Source organism: Ornithodoros turicata, chromosome 5 (assembly GCF_037126465.1).
Source record: "Ornithodoros turicata isolate Travis chromosome 5, ASM3712646v1, whole genome shotgun sequence".
In the NCBI taxonomy this organism is placed as follows: domain Eukaryota; kingdom Metazoa; phylum Arthropoda; class Arachnida; order Ixodida; family Argasidae; genus Ornithodoros; species Ornithodoros turicata.
In genome coordinates, this window is record NC_088205.1 from 41025851 (window position 1) to 41048250 (window position 22400).

The 22400-nt window shown below is 43.2% G+C and overlaps 1 protein-coding gene and 1 long non-coding RNA gene across 2 annotated transcripts in view; one reads left to right on the forward strand and one right to left on the reverse strand.

Annotated features, from left to right (window-relative positions):
• Positions 1-22400, reverse strand: part of LOC135395765 (cell adhesion molecule Dscam2-like) — a 167244-nt gene that overhangs the window by 46407 nt on the left and 98437 nt on the right. The gene's annotated exons all lie outside the window — the stretch shown is intronic.
• Positions 2540-4880, forward strand: LOC135395578 (uncharacterized). The gene is made up of 5 exons (XR_010423184.1): positions 2540-2817; positions 2901-3086; positions 3253-3347; positions 3409-3489; positions 4810-4880. It is a non-coding gene; the product is annotated as an uncharacterized LOC135395578 (long non-coding RNA).

Sequence of the window (22400 nt, forward strand, 5' to 3'; positions counted from 1 at the left end):
CCGATAAACACGAGAAGCTAATTGCTTATGAAACCTTAGTACGTTCGGTAATTGATTAAGGGTCTCTCGTTTGGTTTCCGGAAGCTACCACGAGAATAAAAGAGCTTGAAATGATTCAAAGACGAGCCATTCGTTTCGTGTACAACAAATTTTCCCGTTATGACTCACCAACTCAAATGCTCCAGTCGGCAGGGCTTCTGAATCTTCATGTCAGAAACAAAATTATATGCCTAAAAACTCTTTGGTCTATACTTAACGACAAAACTTGCATTCCCAAGGCCAATTACTTGAAACTTTCCGACACTGGTAGTCGTCGCCACCAGACGGCCAGTGATTGCGACACCCTCCCTTCTTTTGTCTCCTGTATTACTGAACTTTATCGTGACTCATAACTGTGTTTCCTTTATATATGTGTATGTGTGTATGTATGTGTGTATATATGCGTATGTATAGCTAATTGAGTACAGCTTCATGTTTGTTGACATAGCGTTTTTCCTTTTTAATTTATTTATTTATTATTTTTTTATTTTTTTATTTTTTGTTGCCGTTCTATTGGTAGTGGAATATGCGCACTATGTATGTCCCTCCTTCCATGCCGAGTCTAACGCCAGAAGTATTTCAAATAAATAAATAAATAAAAATCACATCAGACCTGATGTCGCTTTTTTTCAATAGGGCATGCTTCTTCTTGACTATGTCTTTTTTTTTCTTTTTTTCCTGCTTATTGACGTTTTTGTGAAAAAACGCTGGATATGTGCACACCATTGACTGTCAGCTCTAGTCACGGTCAGCTGTCATTTTTGACAGTTTTGGTTGTAGTAATTGCTAGTCATTTGCACCAAAGGCGCTGGATGTGAACTATTTTCTCTTTCCTGGACTTGCATTTCTCCAAGTCGTTGGCTTTGTCATTTTTTCATAAGTTAAATTTTCTCTTGGTAACTCTTGAGTTTCATCATCCCTACGCTGTGCATTTTACCATTTTTGATAAAGCTCATTCCACATACCGTGCACAGACTATTTTGTGCTGACATGCAGCAATTGTTCCGTTACGTCTAATATTACATGCCATTCATTTTTGTGTCTGGGCAATACTGAAGCGTGTGCAGATAGGCAGACTGCCTATTACTGCATAACTTTGTTTTCTTTGAGACACCACCACTTGTGCAGGCAGAACGCCTCTTGCTGTATACTTTTTCTTTCTTTTGGGACACCGTTGACGTGCCAGTGGTTACGCAGGCAGGCTGCATATTACTGTGTACCATTTCCCCCCATGAAACAATTTTACTGTTACGTCTAATATTAATGCTACAAGCCGTTCATTTCTTCCTGGGCCACTACCGAAGTGCAAGTGGTTAGGCAGGCTGCCTACTACTGCATACCTTTTTTGTTTCCTTTGAGAGACCACCTTACTGTGTACGTTTTCCCCCCTTTTGAGACACAATTGAAGGGCCAGTGGTTACGCAGGCAGGCTGGATATTACTGTAGACCATTTCCACCCTTTTCTTTTCAGGCTACATTGCCAATGACAGTAGTTATGCGGACAGGCTACGTATTTCTGTATACCCTTATTTTTTTTGTTTTTCATTTCAGACACAATTGGCATGCATTGGGTGATGCAGGCAGACTGCTTATGTAGTATGCACCACTCGTCGTTTAGTCTACTGAGGTGCTACAAGTGTTGTGTCAGTCTATTCCCTTACAAAAATGCCAAATGAGTACCTATAGAGAGCCAAATGTATTTTTATTGAGTCTATAGAAACTCAATAGAAAATCAGGTCCTAATGAGTTTCCTCCATAGAGCGTCAAAAGAATTTCATATGATTTTCCCAATTGTATTTCTAATGAGGAATATCAAAAGATTATCTATTGACTTCCAATTGAAATGCAAAGGTCACGCGTTCCGTCGCTTATACATAGTCTGACTCCATACTTGTCAATTACGCTATTTCTTTGCGATCCCATGAATAGATATACGCACGTGAAGACTAACTTTTCTACCGAGAAAAATTTCCATAAACACAGAGAGACAGATAAAATCTGAGAACTTAGGTTTTTGTGAGCGCCTGTTCTTTTCTTTTTCTTTTTCTTTCTCTGTCGTCATAATTTTGAGCAATAAACAATTGGAGTCATGTAGCCAAATGTGCCGTCCACAAGGCAACACTTACTCGGCAGTTCTTTATATACTGTCAGAATGGGTTGCACATCATGCCTGCGATTAGCAAGCGTCATTGACACAGTCAAATGTTGAAAGACAAGGTCAATGTGCACTGCTTAGGGAAAGGAAAGGGGGAAAGGAAGTCTCTTTTGTTGTGCATGACAATGCACTGCAATGAACTGCGATAATAAAATCAAAAATAGTTTTCAAACAGTTAATTCTAAACTAAAAAGTACTTAAAGACTTTTTATCGGAACTGAAAATATAAATATTTTTTACTATATTATAATTATTTTTGAGGGATACGCATGGGGATACGAAAGCCGTCCTGATCGGACGGCTGCATATGCGTGACTGAATCAGTCCTCTCCGGCGCCATCTTTGTTTTGGTGTTTGGTGAGATCGGTGGGCTCGCAGTTTGCATGGTTTGCACGTGAGAAAACTGTTCTTCGCACGCGTGCCGTTTCTCAGAATGTGTTCTATGAGATGGATTGCGAAGCAGCATTGGAATATTTTCCCGGTAAGGACTATAGTGGAACCCAGAGTAGGAGCAAGTCTTCTCACAGAATCGAAAAAATCAAGATGGCATCAAAAACCAGCGCTGCCGTGACCTCGTTGCGGGTTGGAGAGAAAAAGAACCTGCGATTGCGGACCAAATTTCGGTGAGCTTATGTATGTGTGAATGAATTTCGTGTCTTGTCGTCGCCAGTATGGTCGCTGTAATAAAAGTAATCACTCTTCCCAGTTTTACAACGTAGAAGTCAACGTTGCGGGAACTGGGACGTGCCGCAACACGCTAGCAAGCAGTACCTGCTCGGAAAGAAGAGGACACAAGTTGCCGCGACTTTTCTTTGGTGTGTGTCTATGTTGACATCAACGAAGGAACCTCTCTGACACTATTCGCACACTAAGGCGCACAGCAGCTAGCCAGGTGAGTGTGAAATTTTAGGGTTTAACGAGGTCTGGTTTATTAATTAGCAGGTGTCGGCATAAAATGATCACAGTCTAATCTCGTCCTTAATCGTATGCTTTCAAACTCGTGCAATGAGATCTGCCTTTTAACTCTGCAACCTTGCACGTTTTTCTCTATGTAACAGATCTGTTGTTTTTTTGCCTGGACGTGCGGCGTGTGTGCAGAAAAAGGAAAACCAGGAGTTGAAGTGCCAGCTGGACACATCGCAGAACACAATCGGTATGTGTTGTGGATGCAGCATACAACTGTAGCAACATGTAATGCTTTTGAATCCTCACAGGTGCAGCCAGGATTGTGAACATATTGTGGAGCTCTCCAGCATGAAGTCCAGGACCAAGAATTTTCATTTCGTGTGACAAAGGTACATTACACCCATTAACATACTGAGTCTTAACGACATGTAGGTATTATAAAAGTTGTCAGGTATGGGATTGCAGTTTTGTAATTTAGCTATGTTATATGCGTGAGTTATACTGTGCTGTTTCTCCGTTGAAGAAATTTCTGATGAAACTGGTACACACTAAGTTCGGTGCCATACAGGAATTCGTGACTACCTGTGCACATGGTAGTCATGCACTAAGGTCACATACTGAGAATGTGACTTCGGTCAAACCGTTGTGACCTTCAAAACCCTGCGTACATCAGAAGCGCTCTACTTCAGGATGCTGCTTACAAATGGTGTTTAATTTTATGCGATACTACAAATGCAGTTTTTGCAGGTGTAAGCAAATATTTTGTGTGTGGTAGTATAGACGTGGAAGCAAATCTTTTGTGTGAGATAGCATAGAACTGCCAGACAGCTACTTAATTAAAAATTAAATTAGATTTACTGAACTACATTGATAAATCAAATTGGATCTTTTTCAGCTGTACCGAGATCAGCAGACTGTGAGGCAATTCTTGTTCATTGGACCACATCACGAGTATCATTTATGGCGCGAATTTTCTTTTACAGTGCCGAAAGCATGGCAAAACTGTGGGAGAAGTGCAGGTACTACACTACCAGTTCTTTTTGAGAGCCAAGTGCTTCGACAAAAATTTGCGCCTGATTGGTGTAACAGCGGTCCAGATATGTAGCAATGCCGTTGGGAGTCAAACTGCAATCAGCTCGATCAAGCAGTCATTTCAAATTTTGGGAAATTTAATCACAACACAAGACTATTTGATATACGTGGAGGTTGTGCCTCCATTTTGTGTACGTGTTCGACTGAGCCCAAGTACATTAGTTGCAGAATTTCTGAAAAATTGGCTTAGTTTAAACAAGGACTGCCTCCTTTATGCTATCATGGATTTGCCGAAAAAGTTTGAATGAGAAAATATTGATGAATTTTCATTTCACATCTAGTGGTTTGGTATATATATATCTCACTAAATAGCAAGTCTGCTTGGACGTAGAATCCACCTGCAAACACTGCATCAATGCTCTCATCATAGGTTTTAGATCAACCGCTGTACCGAAGGAAAATAATCCTGTTTTTTGCATGTTTTGTATCCATGTTTGTGTTTCCATTTTAAAATGCATGCGGAATGCAGCTCAATTTTTGTATATTAGTTTCCTATAGCAAATAGAGTGGATGTCTGTCATGTCTAGAACGTCATGTCTAGACTTGAGCTAATATTTGTGAATATAGGTTGCAATCATTGGCATTTTTATGTATGTACATGCGCTTTGTCTTTTCAGGAGAAACACGTGGAAGATACCCTTTTGCATCAGATACTCAACTGAAGAGGAGCCCCCCCTTGTTGCTCTCAATGGAACCAAAAGTAGTATAAATAAAAAGCTTGTTCCTCCTATGCCTGTTTCATGTGCTTGCATGCAACATTTATGGCGCTGAAAGCACACGACACGCCTCTAAAGGAATTCTAAAGAAAAGCGATAGAAACTCTCTCATTAGTCGCTCATTGGAGTTTCTATAGAATTACGGTGGCCAATATTCCGTAAGAACTCAGTAGGGACACGTCGGGATCTCATTAGAGTTTCTATAGACTCTCTATAGAGTATTTAATGTGTCTATAGAGTCAGTTTCTTTAGAAAATCATTTCACATTTTTGTAAGGGTTTCCTTTCCGAAAATAAAATGTTGGGCTCTACACACACTGTTTACACTCGAGATTATTGTAATTCTTCAAAATAAGCAAATTAGTGCTAAAATATGCATGGGGGGAGCCCCTGCCAGCATTATCTGGGATCCGTCGGGGACCTGCTGGGACCGAATACTTGCTGCCGATGTCGGTCGGTTATCCCGATGTTGCAAACTGGAGGAGCGACCGGTATCGGCTGGTGGCGTCGTGCCCCCGACTTTGTAGGATTGTTTCCCGATGCTAGACCGGCTTCGCCCCGGTCCTTTGTGCTGCTTGGGGGATTGAAAATCATCTACCTACATTACAACAAACACGTGTGGCACTTTGTGCATCCTATTTATTTTCACCATTAGAGCGCGTCCAAGTTGCCTCGCGCGACATCTCCGTCGCCACATCGATCTCGATGAATGAAAATTTGATGAGTTTTGCCTTGACAGAGAACAAAGGACGTTTAAGCCACAGGTCCGAAATTTATGGCATATGATAGACATGTATCTATACTACAAGAAACACGAGTGGTAATTCATTCATCTTAACTACCCTTACCATTAGAGCGCGTCAAAGTTGTCAGGATAATTGGTTCCGTCGTCACATCGACATTGACTTCACAGGCAACAAAGGACGTTTAAGCCACAAGTCCGAAATTTATGTTAAATGATTGACAATCATCTACACTACAACAAACACGCGCGGCACTGCAAAACGGGGATTCCTGTAACGGTGAAGTAAGTCGGAGTGCAATGTAAAGTCATCTGCTATTCACATATTAAGTATACACAGGCGATCGCAGAGCATTACCGCAACTAAATCAAACCGAACAGCATGCAGTATGACATAGAGCCAGTACGGCATTGTTAAAGGTCAGCTATGCCGATATCCCAAATAGGCGAAACGGTTGTGATATTCTGAAAGCCCACATCCAGCTCTCCCCAAAATGCACCTTCATTCTCTCAGTTCGGTACAGTACCATGTCAAAAAAATAGATAATTCGCGATCATTCCGAAACACACATGGGCGCAGCCATTTTAATGACGTAGATGCACCCGAACGGGCATTGTGACGTGTACGCGCCTTCGTACTTGTCAGTGGATTTCAGCTACGGCTTCTTGCGGCTTCACGTATCTGTGGTCGAAGATGGCCAACGAGATGGCGGACAGCCGGGTTCCACCGTTCCGCGATAAGTAAACAGTGCAGCAGCTGCGAACTCATTCGCGAACCAACCTCTGTGCGATGTTGTGACTGGAATTCGTCGTTTGTGTTTTGTGAGCACGTACAATTTGTATCAAGTCGCGTCTGCGTTAGCCCCTTTACAGCACTTGCCCATTGTAGAGACTGACGTTTCGACAGCCGTGTTAGCAAGAAAATGCCGACAGCGTTTTATTCCTGCAGGAAAAAATTGTGCTATGTATTTGAGAAACCGCATACTGCTATGGGACAAGTTTTACGTACGATTTATCAATGTGCAACAGCGTCGACGATGGTATGTAGCGACGAGAGACGTAAAACGAAATACAAATCACATTTTAAACTTTTTGTGGGATTCTGTGCATTTTCCAGAAGATTTCTTTGAATCACACACTCCCATGTCACGCTGCGTTGTGTGGCACGCTACAAACTACTGCATTTTATGTCTAACATCTGGATATTGTTTCGAATGAGCACCGTCGCACAAAAACATGCACACGAAAGCTCCAGTAGCCATGTGGCTGCACACTATGCAGACGCAAAAGAAGTACCACTTGCCTTACCACTTACCTGTTGCCACTTAAAAATGGTGTTTTTAGAAATGTGGTGTCTGAAGAGTTAGGGCATAGCATAGATCCGTGAAATCAGGTGCACCTTATCCTTCTGTAGAGTGCTCTTTCAATTCACAACTCAGCCCATGGGGTGTAAAAGTGTTAGAGGCAATTATGTGACTTGTCGTCCTGGGTGACATCACTGGGCAGCCTCGGAATTAATTCCGTGCTCAGGAATTATTGTACAAATCACTTTGTATGTAGGACCATGATAAGCAATATGTAAGTTGCAACCTTGTCTGCAGCATTCTCGATTGCCTCTTACCTTTACAGTTAGAGACACGTTACCAAACCATTTGCAAAGGGCACTCTTACAGGGGCCGTGTAACTTGAGTTTTTAATTTATAAAATTTATAAAAATATAAGTATACAATATGTAATATGAAATTTATATAAAATAAAAATAACATTTATAAATATCATTTATAAAAAATAAATAAAAAAGGATTCATGGAAGCAATGCGTTAGCATACCCATTGCACATGAAGCACAATTATATATGCTTGGACATCATCTAATTAATCTTCTGAACCATATGTGTGGCTGCATACGAAATTTTTTATGCATATGCTCTACCTTCCTATTCCTACATGTGCACATGAATAACAGTGAATGTATGTGAAGTGGCAAAAAGCAACGCTAGACTCTACCATCATTGTGCCCCTTTACCTTTTCCACATTTATGTCTGGTGAACAGGGAATATATCCCTAGAAAAGAAGACATTTGTGCATTGTCTGGCAAGCAAATAAATATATTTATTTACATTTCCCATCAATCAACAATGTTGTGACCTGGTGCAAATATTAATGTCAACAAGGAAAGTACTTACAAATTATTCATATGTACTCAAATGCAGATATGACAATTCTCTTTTTGTACCTCAGCACAGTACAGTTTCAAAATTAACAAACTGCACAGCATCAGCAATCTTAAAGTATCTCAAGAGGGGAATCACATAAAGCTCCAATAATAGACTGTGCAAACAAAGCTCAAAAAAACAAAGTACTTCAAGCAAAATCTGAATAATCGGTTGCCGTTGTGATATGTACTACTATGCACAGTTCATGAATGGAACATGTTAGCTCATTGCATTGCCTCCATGTGAGCACTAGAACAGGCAGCTTTTTAGGTCGCTCTTTTCGTGTTTTTCTATTGTCTTTTTTGTTTTCTGTTTTTGCAATAGCAAGCATGGCCATAGTGAAACACAAGCAGCCAAGGACAGGATGAGACATCTACAATGCGACTGCTATATTTATTAGCAGACTCTGGAATATACACAAATATGCTGCTAAGCAAATGACAATTTAACCAATAGAATAACAGACAAGAAAAAAGGGTTATATATCTTCCCCTCTCCTCATTCTACTTCACAGGCAGCCCTAGTATCATTCTGAGTGTGTCCGTGCGTTCCCTTTGAGATAGCGTATCTCGGACAGAAGCAAATCCAACAGCGGACAGCTTACACATGCAACTGTCTTGGATTTCTCTAACCACTTGTTATTTAATCGCTGCCTTGAGCTGTGTGTTCTGGAAATTTAGGCAGCATCCAGAGTCCCTGCAATGTGTTGCCATGTTTTTCGAGGGCATCAAAAGTCTGTCCTTGGCTGCCTATGTTTCACTATGGCTCTCAGATACAAATTACGCCATTTCAACACAGTAGAAAACACAGATTTGTAAATAGCATCTGTTGATTGCACTGTACATACCCCCCACATAAAGGATCATAGTGGATACTACATCTTGTCCAATAATGTCAGGAACACAAAAAAGCTAGATTTGAAACCACTTTTACGTCGTAGTAGTAGTATTTGTGTGAAGCTACGCAATTCCTGTTCTGCAAATAATTTAAACGATATGTTTCATCTGCCAGCGTGATGATCCCCTGAAAAGCAATTCACACTTGGCCGGAACTACCGGTTCTGAAACCTATCCCTGACGTATGTAGCCATCAGGGAGGAAACCCAAGGGCTGCGGTGGAAAAGACAAACACACACGGGCTATGTTCTCACTATGTATCAGCTGCTCTGGCTACTAAGAAGAACATGTTCCAAATTAATATAACATGGCTTGACATGATACGCCGGCGATAGCTAACCAATACAATTAGTAGTTAATGTACAATACGTAAACATTTGCCATAACATGACAGTTTCCTTCCTGCATTCATACGCTACCATTCAACCCACATAAACAGTGTACTGATTTTTTTTATAGCATTACACGTCATTTGATAGAACTTCAACAAGATTATATAGCACACGATAAAAGTAGAGTGAACATAATGTGCAGAAAAAATGGCTAGGAAGCAAGCGAGCTGGTGAAGATGATGCATATGTAAAGCCCCGAGACTAGGGAACACCAAGGGACGCGTTTGTGTCTGTCCCTTCGTGTTCCCTAGTCTTGGGGTTTTACACCATGCATAATGTGCAGCTTTCCAATCACGCTTAATGGCCGTAGCAGTAATCCATGAAGGCCACTGCTAAGTTGTGTTGAGAAACACCACTTTATGTTTGCCATGTCTAAATGAAACGTACCTGACCTGATTCAAATTCACCGTTCTGAGTCTGGAACACACAAAGAGAAAAACGCAACACACGCCACAACATTAACAGATAGGCAAATGAGCTGTGGCAAGCTCCACGGAGGCAACAACGCGCGCTTTAAGTGCAATAAGCGCAAATAATGGCATATATTCCGTATTGCAACAAGTTGAAATATTGAGCTTTTAGTACGGCAATGAAGTTAGGTGAAAACGCACAAGAGGTCTGTGTCTACATAAAGTAATTTAATTAGTAAGTCAACACATAAGTCACTAGTAATCCGTACAGCACGTCTACCTGATTGCTTCAAAACAAGGGTCATGAAGAAAAGGTCCCCGAATTCCGGCTGCAAATGAATACGTCTGCTATTTAAATATTATTGATCGATAATATAAAGTCATAACCGACAAAAATGCAAAATGTACAAGTAATTCGAAGTATAGCTGCATAGCATCCCGAAGACGACTTCCGCAGCTTCATTATCATTCTCGCTTGAGAGATACTCGATAAAAGCCATTACTGCCTTGTCAGTATAAAAAACAACTTCTCTACCCATGTACCCGACGTCCAATTTTTACTGATCGTGCATGTAGTGGATACTTGTTGCAAGAAGGACGAACCAAGCAAGGCAATGAGTCTTAGCTGTGGGTACTTGCAAATTGTTGTCAGGAATCAACCAACGAAGGAGTAAAAAGCCAACTGCAACGTATACACCTACCCACTCCTAATACCTTTTGTGATTCCGTGTTAGCACCACGAAGCAACTGTGGCTATGAGCAACGCCACTCCTAATTGAAAGGGCAATTGTGAAGTGGAAACGTTTTACAGGAACTGGTTAAGGTGAGCTCGACGAGGCAAAAATTATAACAAAGATGAATATATTTTAGAAAGAAGGTTGAGGTGAGATGAGGTGAGGAAGATGCTTTAGAATGAAGGTTGAGGTGAGGTGAGGTGAGGAAAATACTTCAGAAAGAAGGTTGAGGTGAGGTGAGGTGAGGAAATTTTCCAGAAACAAATTGAGGTGAGGTGAGGTGAGGAAAATAATTTTAAAAATAGGTTGAGGTGAGGTGAGGAACGAAGTCCCAAAAAAATGAGGTGAGGTGAGGAAAAACATCTGTGACGAAAATTGAGGTGAGGGCAAAGATCGTGAGGGTATTTGCCCACCTCTGGATGTGTTGGAAAAGCATCGGGGACGGGTGCGAACTTTGTCGGCGTTTGGCTTAGCCCCAACACCGTCGGTGATGCGTAGGAAAAGCATCGGGGACGGGCGCGAGCTTTGTCGGCTACAGGGCGGGCACGGGCTGGTGCTCGACATCTAGTGGGCACCCGCAGATAACCAGTCGCCCCGGGGGGCTCCCGATCGTTTCCCAACCCGCTGTGCTGCCCGGGAGCTACTAAATCTAAATAAGCAGAGAAATGTTCAACAGACGCGTAAAGGTAACTTCTATGCTACCACAGCGCTGCAACGCGGAGAAGCCAGTTTGACTGTTTCCGAAATTTGGCATCTGGGCCAAGTTTGCCGCACAAGGGAACCACAGACGACTGAGTGACTCCAGCACTTCTTCTAAATTTAAAGCCCTGATCATCCTAAATTTCTTTAAAGCATTGAGGGTACTCAAATAAATAAATAAATAAATAAATGTTGAATCTAGAGGTACCCTACAACGCATATCCGCGGGAATATTACAGTGCATCATACATTACCAGAGATATTAACTCGTCTCTTGCGTGAAAATACCCATACCTCCCATGTATTCACGGTCCGAAAAGCGGGATGTCTGGGGAACCAAAGGTATTTCATGTACAATGATATTTTTCGTCTGTACAAGCTTAGAATAGATGCCAGAACGTGTATCCTCGGGAATATTACGATACCTTGGATAGAACAGCTACTACAGCACTTTTCTATTGTCTTGGCGGCAAGTTTCACACAACGGCCGCGAGAGGACGCAAGGCGTCGCTGTCCACGAAAGCTGGGAATGAATTGGGGGTTTACGAGACAACTGAGTGTGGAGCACACAGCACAGTGTAATGTTTCTTCTTCTGGCAATGTTAGCATGGTTCAAGAAGTGGGAAATGTAGGCACTACCCTTGATAACACCTGTTGGGCCCAGCAAACACGATACATCTACCGTGATTTGAAGATACTATGCCTAACTCAAAAGCAGTGAGATCGAACATTACGTGTTTATTTGCGAAACTATTGTGAATAGAATGTGGCTTGTGTGGGATAGAGCAATGCGCACACTCAAGGAAACATGCAAAAATACGTATAAGGGCTCTCGATCTACACTCTTAGATTCGTACCCTTAGAGTAAAGGCAAAAAATTGGCCAAGAAATTATCTCTATTTAGAAGTGTTAATAGCGAATTCCACTGGTCGTTCTGGTGCACCGTAGAGCAGTGTAACACCCTCGCCACAATGAGGGGCGCTCTCCGCCAGTGCAACTACACTAATCCGCCCAGCGGAAGATCCGAGAGGGTTTCAGTGCAGCGGCGCTGCCCCAAACAATCTTCAACGCCACCTATGTTGGCAGCTGTGCCGTTGACCAGGCAGGCAACATTGGTCAACCGCGAAAACCGAAACCGAGAACAGCATGGACGGTGTGTATCAACTGTGCTTGGATAATGACGAAGCGCAGCGTTTGCTTTTTTCAATGTGCAGCACAAATGGTAAGTTGAAATAGCTGCATTCTCTACTTTTCGATATCTGTAGCGTTATGTAGCGTATGTTATGTAGCGATATCTGTAGCGTTATGTAGCTAGTTTTGCGTCCTGTCTCATTCGAGGACTAGGAACACGACGATACGTCATACATAGAGTTCGTTGTATATGTTGTTCAAATACGCCGATCCTCCTTCGCTACTACTACAGCTATCTCTGCTGCTGTCACTGCTTTCGGAATCCTCAACGAGACCGAAAACCACTTCCATTTCGTCCGCCATGTTCATTAGAAAGAGGAGGAGGGACCGTCCGGCCGGAAGCGGGCGCACTCCCGTGTTCCGGTCTCCACCGCCGATTTTCTCCGTGCAGGCAGAGTTGCACTGGTGTTGCACTCGCCCGGTGTAGTCGCCCCGTAACGACCAGCGGAATGCGATGCGCTTTGCATTGAAACGACCAGTGGAACACGCGCGCGCTGGCCAGTGCAGGTTTTTCTGCACTAGAACGACCAGTGGAATTCGCTATAAGTGTTCCCTTTCGTTTCTTTCGAATAAAAGCTACGGTGTACCTCTTAAAATATCACGGTTACCTTGATGTTTAGAGTACGGTCAATTTTAGGAGCTCAACAACCTAGAGCAATATAGTCGACGGAATATAGTTGAAGTTCATGGCCTCCCATATGATGTTCAAGAAAATCTCATGGAGAAATAGGGGCATGTAGCTACAGCACTTCAACTACCAGCTCCTACCGTTGATGATGTTGAGGCGGTGCATAGGCTCCCCAGTAAGCCAGGAAGATTGCCAATAGTTATTGCCAAATTTTTAAACAGGCGAGTTAGAGATGCATGGCTACAAAAGAAGAGACTGCTGCTAAGTAATACAGTTTTAAACCACCAAGTGTACATTGATGAAAACATGACAAAACTCAACCGCAAACTATACCATGATGCAAGAATGCGCGCAAAAGGACTCGGTTATAAGTTTGTGTGGCACAAATATGGGATTACCTATGTTCGGACAGAGGAAGAGAGTGGCATTATTCGTGTTAGTAGGCTAAGTGATGTCCAGAAAATACAATAATGCAAATACTTGTAATCGTACACCTATCTTGACTGGTTCAGAATATGTGTGACATGTATAGATTACCACATGAAGTGAATTCGTGCTGTACGGGTGAAAATATTTTCCGTTTGTTACATCTAAATATTCAATCAGTAAAAAGTAAGCAAACAAGATTTGAGGCGTTCTTGCAAGATATGACCTGTGTCCTGGATATAATAATGTTAACAGAAACGTGGTGTCAAAATTATGATGATGTGCTCCGAATAGAAGGATACCACACCTTTTTTCTAAATCGGACGGCGAAGAGAGGTGGTGGAATATCTATATTAGTCCGCAATATGTCTTGCGAGTTGGTATCACAGTTTTCTGTTATCACTGATGATTATGAAGTACTTAGCATATGTTCAAACTTGTTCATGTTTACTGTTGTTTACCGTCCGCCTTCGGGGAATATATCAACATTTTGTGAATTCTTAAATGCTTACTTCACCTATGTATCTGCACAGAAATATCAAGTGTTCTTAGGCGGTGATTTCAATATTGATATGAGGTGTGATTGCCCTACTAAAACTCAATTCACTATGCTGTTTGATGGATACGGTTTCATTAACACAGTTACTGTACCGACGCGCATCACCTCCCATTCATCAACTATACTTGATCTGTTCCTAACAAACTATAATCCATTATTGATAAAAGCATGTGTTATAACTACAGATGTTAGTGACCACATGCCTGTGTTCTTATCAGCTAGTAGAATTTCTGCGTTAAGATATAGAGAGCGAACATTTCAAAGTCTATCATGTGATCGTATGGCAGCCTTCAGTGATGACGTGAGGAATATTAGTTGGGACTTTGTATTCTCACACCAGGACCCAGATGATGCATATAATGAATTTTTCGGTCGCTTCTCTGAGCTTTACGCGCGACATTTTCCTAATGTGACTAGACGTATAAGAACAAAACTCCGTAAGCCATGGATGTCCTGTGGATTATTGAAACTAATACGGAAGATAAACAAGCTTTACAACAAATTTGCTAGGACACGAGACTTAGTAATTCTAAATGAATATAGACGATTGAGGAACCACGTGACTAGTACGATAAAACAGGCAAAGAAAGATTACTATATGAACCTTTTTTTGGTCAATCAATCATCAAGGTCAAATTACACATGGAGTACCTTGAATAAACTGTTAAATAGAGACCAAAAACATTTCTCTCCTGAAGAGATTCATCTCGACGATAATGTCTTAACCGGAACTGATATGGCAGAATGCTTTAATGCATACGTCGTAAATTTGCATTCTGGTAATACACACTCACAACCATACCCATGGAGCGACTTTCCGTATAATTCTAACCAGTCTGTCTACTTTGCTCCTGTCGATGACACAGAAATAATAACTGTGTTCACAGCAATGAACAACAGCAAAACTGTTGACTATTTTGATATGCAGATTGCACGAATTAAGTTTGTTATAAGTGATATTGCTCACTGTCTTACACATATCTTTAACCGATGCTTCGTTGCTGGCATTTTTCCTAAGAAAATGCAAATAGCTAAAGTATCAGTATTACATAAAGGTGGTAACGTGCATGAGCTATCTAATTACCGTCCGATTTCAATACTCCCAATTTTCTCGAAAGGTTTGGAAAAGGTAATATACAACAGGTTATCATCGTTCCTTGAAAAACACGCATTCATCGTTTCCTCGCAATTTGGATTCCGCAAGGGGAGATCCACGGAAACAGACCTACTTGAACTAAAAGAAGTGATTCTTCAAAATCTTGAAAATCGTAAGCTTACCCTCGGCATTTTCGTGGATTTCTCGAAGGCCTTCGATTCCATATGCCATGATATCCTCATAAGAAAACTCCTACATTACGGCATTCGCAGTACCACCAACTCTCTAATAGCTTCATATCTTCAACACCGCAAACAATGTGTGGTGTACCGCAGGGAAGCATCCTGGGACCCCTATTATTTAATTTATTTATTAATGATATTACTTACACATCCCTTGAGGAGGAATTTGTCATATATGCTGACGATACAACCTTATTGATTACGGGAAGCAACAGCACTGAAATTGCTACTAAAGCAGATGATGCCTTACGAAAATTATATACGTGGTCATGTAATAACATGGTAAAAATTAGTGTAAAGAAAACTAAAGCCATTTTATTTCAGCCCAGGAACAAGAAAATAAATCTTTGTTCTGACATTCATTTGGGGGATGAGAAGGTCGAGTTAGTTGAGTCAATTAAGACGTTAGGCGTACACTTCTCTTCAGCTTTGAGTTGGGGCACTCACATTGAATACGTACGATCAAAAATATCGTCTTCGCTGGGCATCATCTACAGACATAGAGATTACCTACCAATTCCAGTACTGCACACACTGTACTATGCCTTGTTATACTCTCACATGAACTATTGCTTTCTTGTATGGGGGAATGGGCCTAGAGGGGCGTATAATGACCTTTTGGTAGTTCAGAAGAAATTCCTCCGATTGATGGAGGGCCTGCCATATAATCACACGACTTCCGGCTTATTTAGAAAACATAATATTATTCCCATTTACCGTTTGTATGAGTACCGACTCTCAATTGCCTACATAAAAGCCATAAGGGAAACGGACCCTGTTGTGCTTAATATCGCCACCCTCTCACCCGCTATATATACATACTTTCATCGTCATCAGCATGAATGGATCATTCCAAAATGTAGAACATCGTATGGAGAACAACAGATACAACATGCTCTGCCTACATTGTTAAATAACATTTCCATTAACTTACTAGGAGCCACAAGGAAATGTGTTAGGGAATATTTTATACGCTAAGAAGTGTATCGAATAAGTGTATTGTTTTGTTTACGTTCTTCTGTAAGGTGCACTGTCCTAATACCTCACTTTTCTGTAAAAAAAAAAAAAAAATACGATGTGATGCTGCTGTACGGGGACAGTGACCTCGTCAAGTCACATTCGTGACTTTTTGTCGCTGTCCCCGGTCAACTTTTTGACCAAATAAATTATTATTATTATTATTGCAAAGTGTAACTCTTATGTAGAGGCTTGTGTGTAGCCTTATGGAATTATCACAGTTACCTTTCTGTTAAGGTTACTGTTGCCTTGAATTCTGTACCCTCTGGTTAGAGGCTCTATCGTAGCCTTAAGGACGTATATTCCCGTTACCTTTATGTTAAGGATACAGCAGTGCCTGACAAAAGTTTACGGGACGCCAGGTCGGAGTACTTTTTCTTCAGCGTGACAGTGCCACCGCCGACACGTGCGGACAAGTGGAAAGTAGAAGCAGTAACGGATTGTTCTTCTATTCCCCACTTCTCCTGTAGTGTAGACGACCACAGTATCACGCTGAAGAAAAATTACGCCGACCTCGTGTCTCGTAATCCTTTGTCGGGCACCGTACCTCAATTTCTGGGACCAGGTCGCTAGTAAATGCCAGTCATAAAGACTAATCTGTGAGACTGATGCGATTAAGACCTTTAGTTACCCACAAAAGGACTAACTATAAGAGCAAGGCAGGTCCATCTCAGACGTTAGCGTTTGTGACTGGTTTTCAATAGCGACCTGTGTAACGTGGTGATGACGTTGATGTCAGTGTACACAGACCACAAGAAATGACAGACAGTAGTTTTTTCCCTGACATATATTTACAACAATTCTTCGGTACAACATCCGAAAACAGTCTTTGGAACGGCTCTGCCACACGCAGAAGGCTCAAGTGACACTCAAGTTACTCAAGTGACAGAATATAGCAACCATCCGAATAAATTTGAAAGCGCCCTCAGAGCGAAATAGATTTTGAAGGCGATGCTCAACTTCAAAGATTGTTTTACTTTCCTGACTAAAATTAAAAGAAAAAAATTCGTAATTCGGGATTCTATCACACGCAATGAATCTCGCTTTCGCTATAGACCACCGCACCGTGAACTTTTCGCTTAAAGCTGCGCTAGAAATAAATTATTTGCGAATGCAGCTACACTTTGGCGCCCGTGTTTTCAGTTCAGCTTGTAGGTAAAGTCACTTTTAACGTATTAATTAAGTCAATAAAACCAACAGACAGAATATTCATGGCGTGAGGGAAGATGCCCTAGGTCGCTTAGTATTGTAGAGGAGGTGGTGTCCCTCTACATGAGTCCCGACCGGCGATGATGTACTGTCCCAGCGGGCAGATGGACGTGGCCTCACGCTAGGACGGTGCCGCTAGAACTGCCGTGCCAGCGCCGTAGCGCGTGGCAGCAGAGGCGCGTCGTCGTCGTCTTCCACGGGCCGGGTGGCATGGTGGACGATTGGAGCTACGGCTTGCGATTGTGGCTGTTGATGCAGCAGCGGGATGGCGGGAACAAGGGCGCTGGATCCGGGCGGGTTCCAGAGATGAGTTGTGAGTGCTGAGTGGTTGGGTGCTTGAGTGCGTTGTGTGGCGTTGAGTTGCTGCGTTGAGTTGCTGCGTTGCTTGTTGCTGAGGGAGTGCGTTGAGTGATCGTTGTTGAGAGCTGTTTGTTGCTGATTGTGTAGAGTTGCTGAGTGGGCGACAGTACCGCGACCGGTACGACAGCGTGAATGCCGGTTGCCGCCAGAGAAGTGCCGGGGAGGACCATCATGAAGCAGGTGGAGGCCGGAAAGCCAGCTTACTGTGGTCTCCCTGCGAGTCCCCGGTGGAACAGTGGTTCCGGAGCGCCTTGCCTGCTAGAGGGTGGTTCGCTGCTGGTGTGCCGACGAAAAAAATAGGATGTTGAATGGCCGAATTACGCCGAACATGGTGTTCGTTGTTCGGGTCACCAAATGTAGAGGAGGTGGTGTCCCTCTACATGAGTCCCGACCGGCGATGATGGAATGTCCCAGCGGGCAGATGGACGTGGCCTCACACTAGGACGGTGCCGGTAGAACTGCCGTGCCAGCGCCGTAGCGCGTGGCAGCAGAGGCGCGTCGTCGTCGTCTTCCACGGGCCGCCACAGTATAATCGGGAAGTTCGCCTCGTTTTGTGATCTAGTCAAGGGGCGGCAAAATCGTTACTCTGCAAAACAGAGAATCTTCTAGAATTTCTATAAGGACAATGAATTTCACTGAAACTCACCTGAAGCAATTGTCAAGCTGATACATTATATCCGATTATATATTTCCAAGGTTCTCTTTTTTTTTTCCTTTTGACTTGTCGTTTGCTCTCTTGCTATTTCCTTTCGCTGTCTTCCGAACGCTATTTTACACTGTTTTTCTTTTTAACGAGCATCTGAATGTCTGTTCTTCCTTGTGCGACTAACGCGGTGTTCAGCGTTGCTTTTACACGGCATGAGGGAACATGTTCGTTATGCGGACATGTTCGCTGCACACATGTGCGCGCTGCTATTGTGCCTCTTCACGTGTCATTGAAATTGTTCACATAAAAGTTACATCTTCCTCTCCTTATATTGGACAAAGGTACAGCCTTAACTAAGTCGATATTCCTACCGATTTCAGAAAGTGCCAAGGACCTTCCGGGTCCATGCTCGCAGTAACGGCACAATATGCGTTTATGATTTCCAGTTTCGTCTGTCTCAGAGATGTATTCTGGGCAATCGCATTCATCTTCTGTGCACCTTCCATGGCGAACACCGCGAAAATCCGTACTTGAGAACGTCATGATGCCTGAAAGAGCAGTTTCAGCGTTTAGTGACATGCAGAACGTGTTGAGTATTAGAAACAGTTTACCTTTGACACATCAGCGCGACCTCCGTTAGCAAAGTTCGAGCTGGTGACAACCGAAAACCTCCGATATGAAGAAGCTAATACGATGTCAAAACTGGTAAATTTTCAGTGTCAAAAAATGGCGTCCAAGATCTGCAGGCAGTTGCATGTCGAGGGGCGAATGAAGAAGAACGAGAGGGCGAAAACCACGTGCACACCGCGCGGCCAAGGCCCCTCAAATGAGGGTAAAACTTATAAGTAACATCGCCGTTACTTCTATAGATAGGGAACACAAATGTTGACAAGCTACACCATCTGGCATTCGGCCAGACACTATTACCGACGAGTACCTTCTAATGTGACATATAGGACATATAGAAGGTGTGTAACGTTGTCAGAAAAGTAGTGCAACTTTTAAATTAGATGTTACAGCATTTACAACGTGGCCCTAAAAGCAACCAGATTAAGAGTGTACATGCCTCGACGCGCTCTACAAGATAAACAACACTAGTACAGAACTACATCCAACACTTTTTGTGCGGGGCAACTCTAATGACCACTTTCATATAACAGACGAATGGTTCAACGAATGCAGTTCGAATGGCCACGATACATTCCTGCGTCGTTCATTGCGGTCGCGTATGATACTGCACAATATATGTATCTGGTGTAACAAGCCTGGAAATCGCACGATGTGCACACGGATAGAAATACGGTCTTCTCTCTTTGAAGACCAGTCCTGTACAGGTATGCTCAAACGACCACCACATATCACGTTGTTGCTCGATCGCTCCCATACTTGCACTTGCAGTAAAAGCAGCAAAGGGGTCGACGTGAGTGGCAGTTGAACTGCGAAGCTCTCGAGCACATATTCACAATTTCACGTCGAAAATGCTGTTGGGATGAGTTCGGAGCTGTTGTTTCCATCGTCCAATAGATCTGGGGATTACCTCGGACGGAACCCTCATCATTGCCGGCCGCCGTAACTGGATTTCCTCTCGCGGGAGAAGCCGCCAGGAAAGTCTGAGCTTTCAGCTTTCATCCAATCAGAAGCACAATTCTCTACCTACATAGATGGGGCAGGTTTTCCACATCTACGTCACAAAAATGGCTGCGCCCATGGCTTGTTTTGGTTTCTTTGATTAATTAATTTTCCTAACAGGAAGGCAAAATTGAGAAACGAAGGTGCATTTCGTCGGTAGTTGGATGTGCTCGTTCTAAATATCACAACCGTTTCAACACATACGGAAATCGGCGTAGCTGCCCTTTAAGGTTACACTCTAAATCCGGTCCCCCTTATCGTCGCCCTTAACGGCCTGTAACCTGTGTTCCAGGGGTTACATTGGCATTTCCCCCTTAAATCCATGGGTTACTTCGTCTAGAACCCATTCCAAGGGTTACATGAGCCCGCTGTAACGCTTCGGCACCGTGCTACAAGGGTGACAGTGACGTGTCATCGATGTCACCCTTGAAATATCACCCTTACGTAATTCCAGTCACCCATACTCTCAACCGTAACCCTTATTACGAGGACAAGAACGAATTTGCTACAAGTTTCGCGTCTTCTGCGCCTACGCTGAAACATTCAAACTGAACGGACGCGGACGCTCGGAGCTTCGAGTCCAGGCTTGGATCAAGTTGTCTCTGCGACTCGTTGGCTTTGAACTCTTCCGTCTTGTTGTTGCTGTAGTGATGTTCACTTCCGAGGACATTCGCGGCAACTTTTGCGGTCGATGCAAGCAAAATGAGTGTGATTGTGCTGAGTTCATGAGGAAGATTGAGGATCATGCCGGCGACCGCACTGGGTGGTGTGTGTTCTGCGGCCATTCACCTTCAACACAGAACTTCATTGAACTTCATTGAGACTTCATTGAATCAATTGGTGAGTGTCTTCCGCAATTATTAAAGCCATGAATTGTGCTGTCGCAAAACAAACAAGTGGCGGTGCTTTTTGTAGACGTGCCTCGCGTTGAGGAGATGGCTGTGGCCACCATTCGCGACGAAACTGTGAGTTTGCAACAGTGTGTATCTCTTCTCTTTTTACATTTGTCCTTCTCTTTCTTTTAATGTGTGATCGGCTTTTGAGAGCGAGTGTAGCTGTCTGACGTCAGCTAAGGCTTGTTCATGCATGTGTCTTTTCAAGATGCAGAAACAGTGATGACCTGGGTACACCGGGATCGAATTTCACGACGCAGTAAGCCTCTGTGTACAACTGTTCGACTATTCTAGAATGATTGGAGTACAAGCTACGGTACACCACCAGGATAACGCAAGCCGCAGAGTGAAGTCTCATACAATATCTTGCATGTACTTGTCAGCATTTCGTATATGGTTCCCAGGAGCAGATTCGTTGTCAGTAATTCAGATCCGTCATGTTGTCAGTACTCACATCCGCATCAACAGACAGCTGGCTTAACGAAGCAAACTAATGTTTCCCGACTCTGAGTAGTTGTGAAATAATTTTGTAATTTGTCATTTAGCCATAATAAATCGATGTGTTCCATGCTCGGATTTCATGTACAAGTGTGCATGCGTTTATTTTATCACAAACACAATTTTATTTTCATGCCTGTACACTGCCACTTCTCTAGAAGTACATGAGCTGGGGCCACACGGCGATGCACTCAGCGAGCGGGCTTCACCACAAGCTACACTGCTGTGAAGGGAAGAGCGCTGCAGAGGACTGGTAACCCATAAAGCGGGGTTCAGCGCCTACGGGAAGGGTTACGTTTCGTAACCCATAAGGCTAAAAAACTGCGGCCTTGAGTGTCACCCTTATGTGCAGGCCACGCCTACATAACCCGTACAAAAAGGTTAGACCATAACCCCTGATGTAAGGGTTAAAAAATGATCATTTTTTAACCCTTACTATGGGTGACCAGATTTAGAGTGTACAAGCGGCTCGTTTGCATAAAATTTGAATGATTCTCAGATTCATTAGAAAGTTTTAGTAAACCAGTTTGCAACGTCCCGGTACTGTATACGTTACGATAATTCGAAACGATATCACGAAACGCGAGACTGACGGATTCGGGGATTTAGTACACCGTGGAAGCGGACGGTGCGGTTAACTAACGTCGTAGCGCTCCCTCATGGCAAATCCCGGGCCCTGAACCGTGATGCCTTTCGATGTTACGCTGTTGAGGAGTTCTCTTATTGCAATCAATTTCGTTGCATCCATGAAAGTGTTACGCGCAATCACCTTGAGCAGCATAAAAATGCTACGTGTACTACGGGGGCCCGCACCGCCCACTTGCTTCTCGTGTAGCTGGCCTAGTCTCCTTCTTCCTCTTCGTTCGGGTCCCCCCAACCCGCGCCTTTCGCGACGCTAGGGTGAGCCAGCGCGCGTGAGCTGGATGTGTGCCCCGTTGATCTTCCTGTTACACCTGTTGTTTGCAAAGATCCTTTCGCCGGCTCCGCGTCGCCAGGGTGCGAAGCGCTCG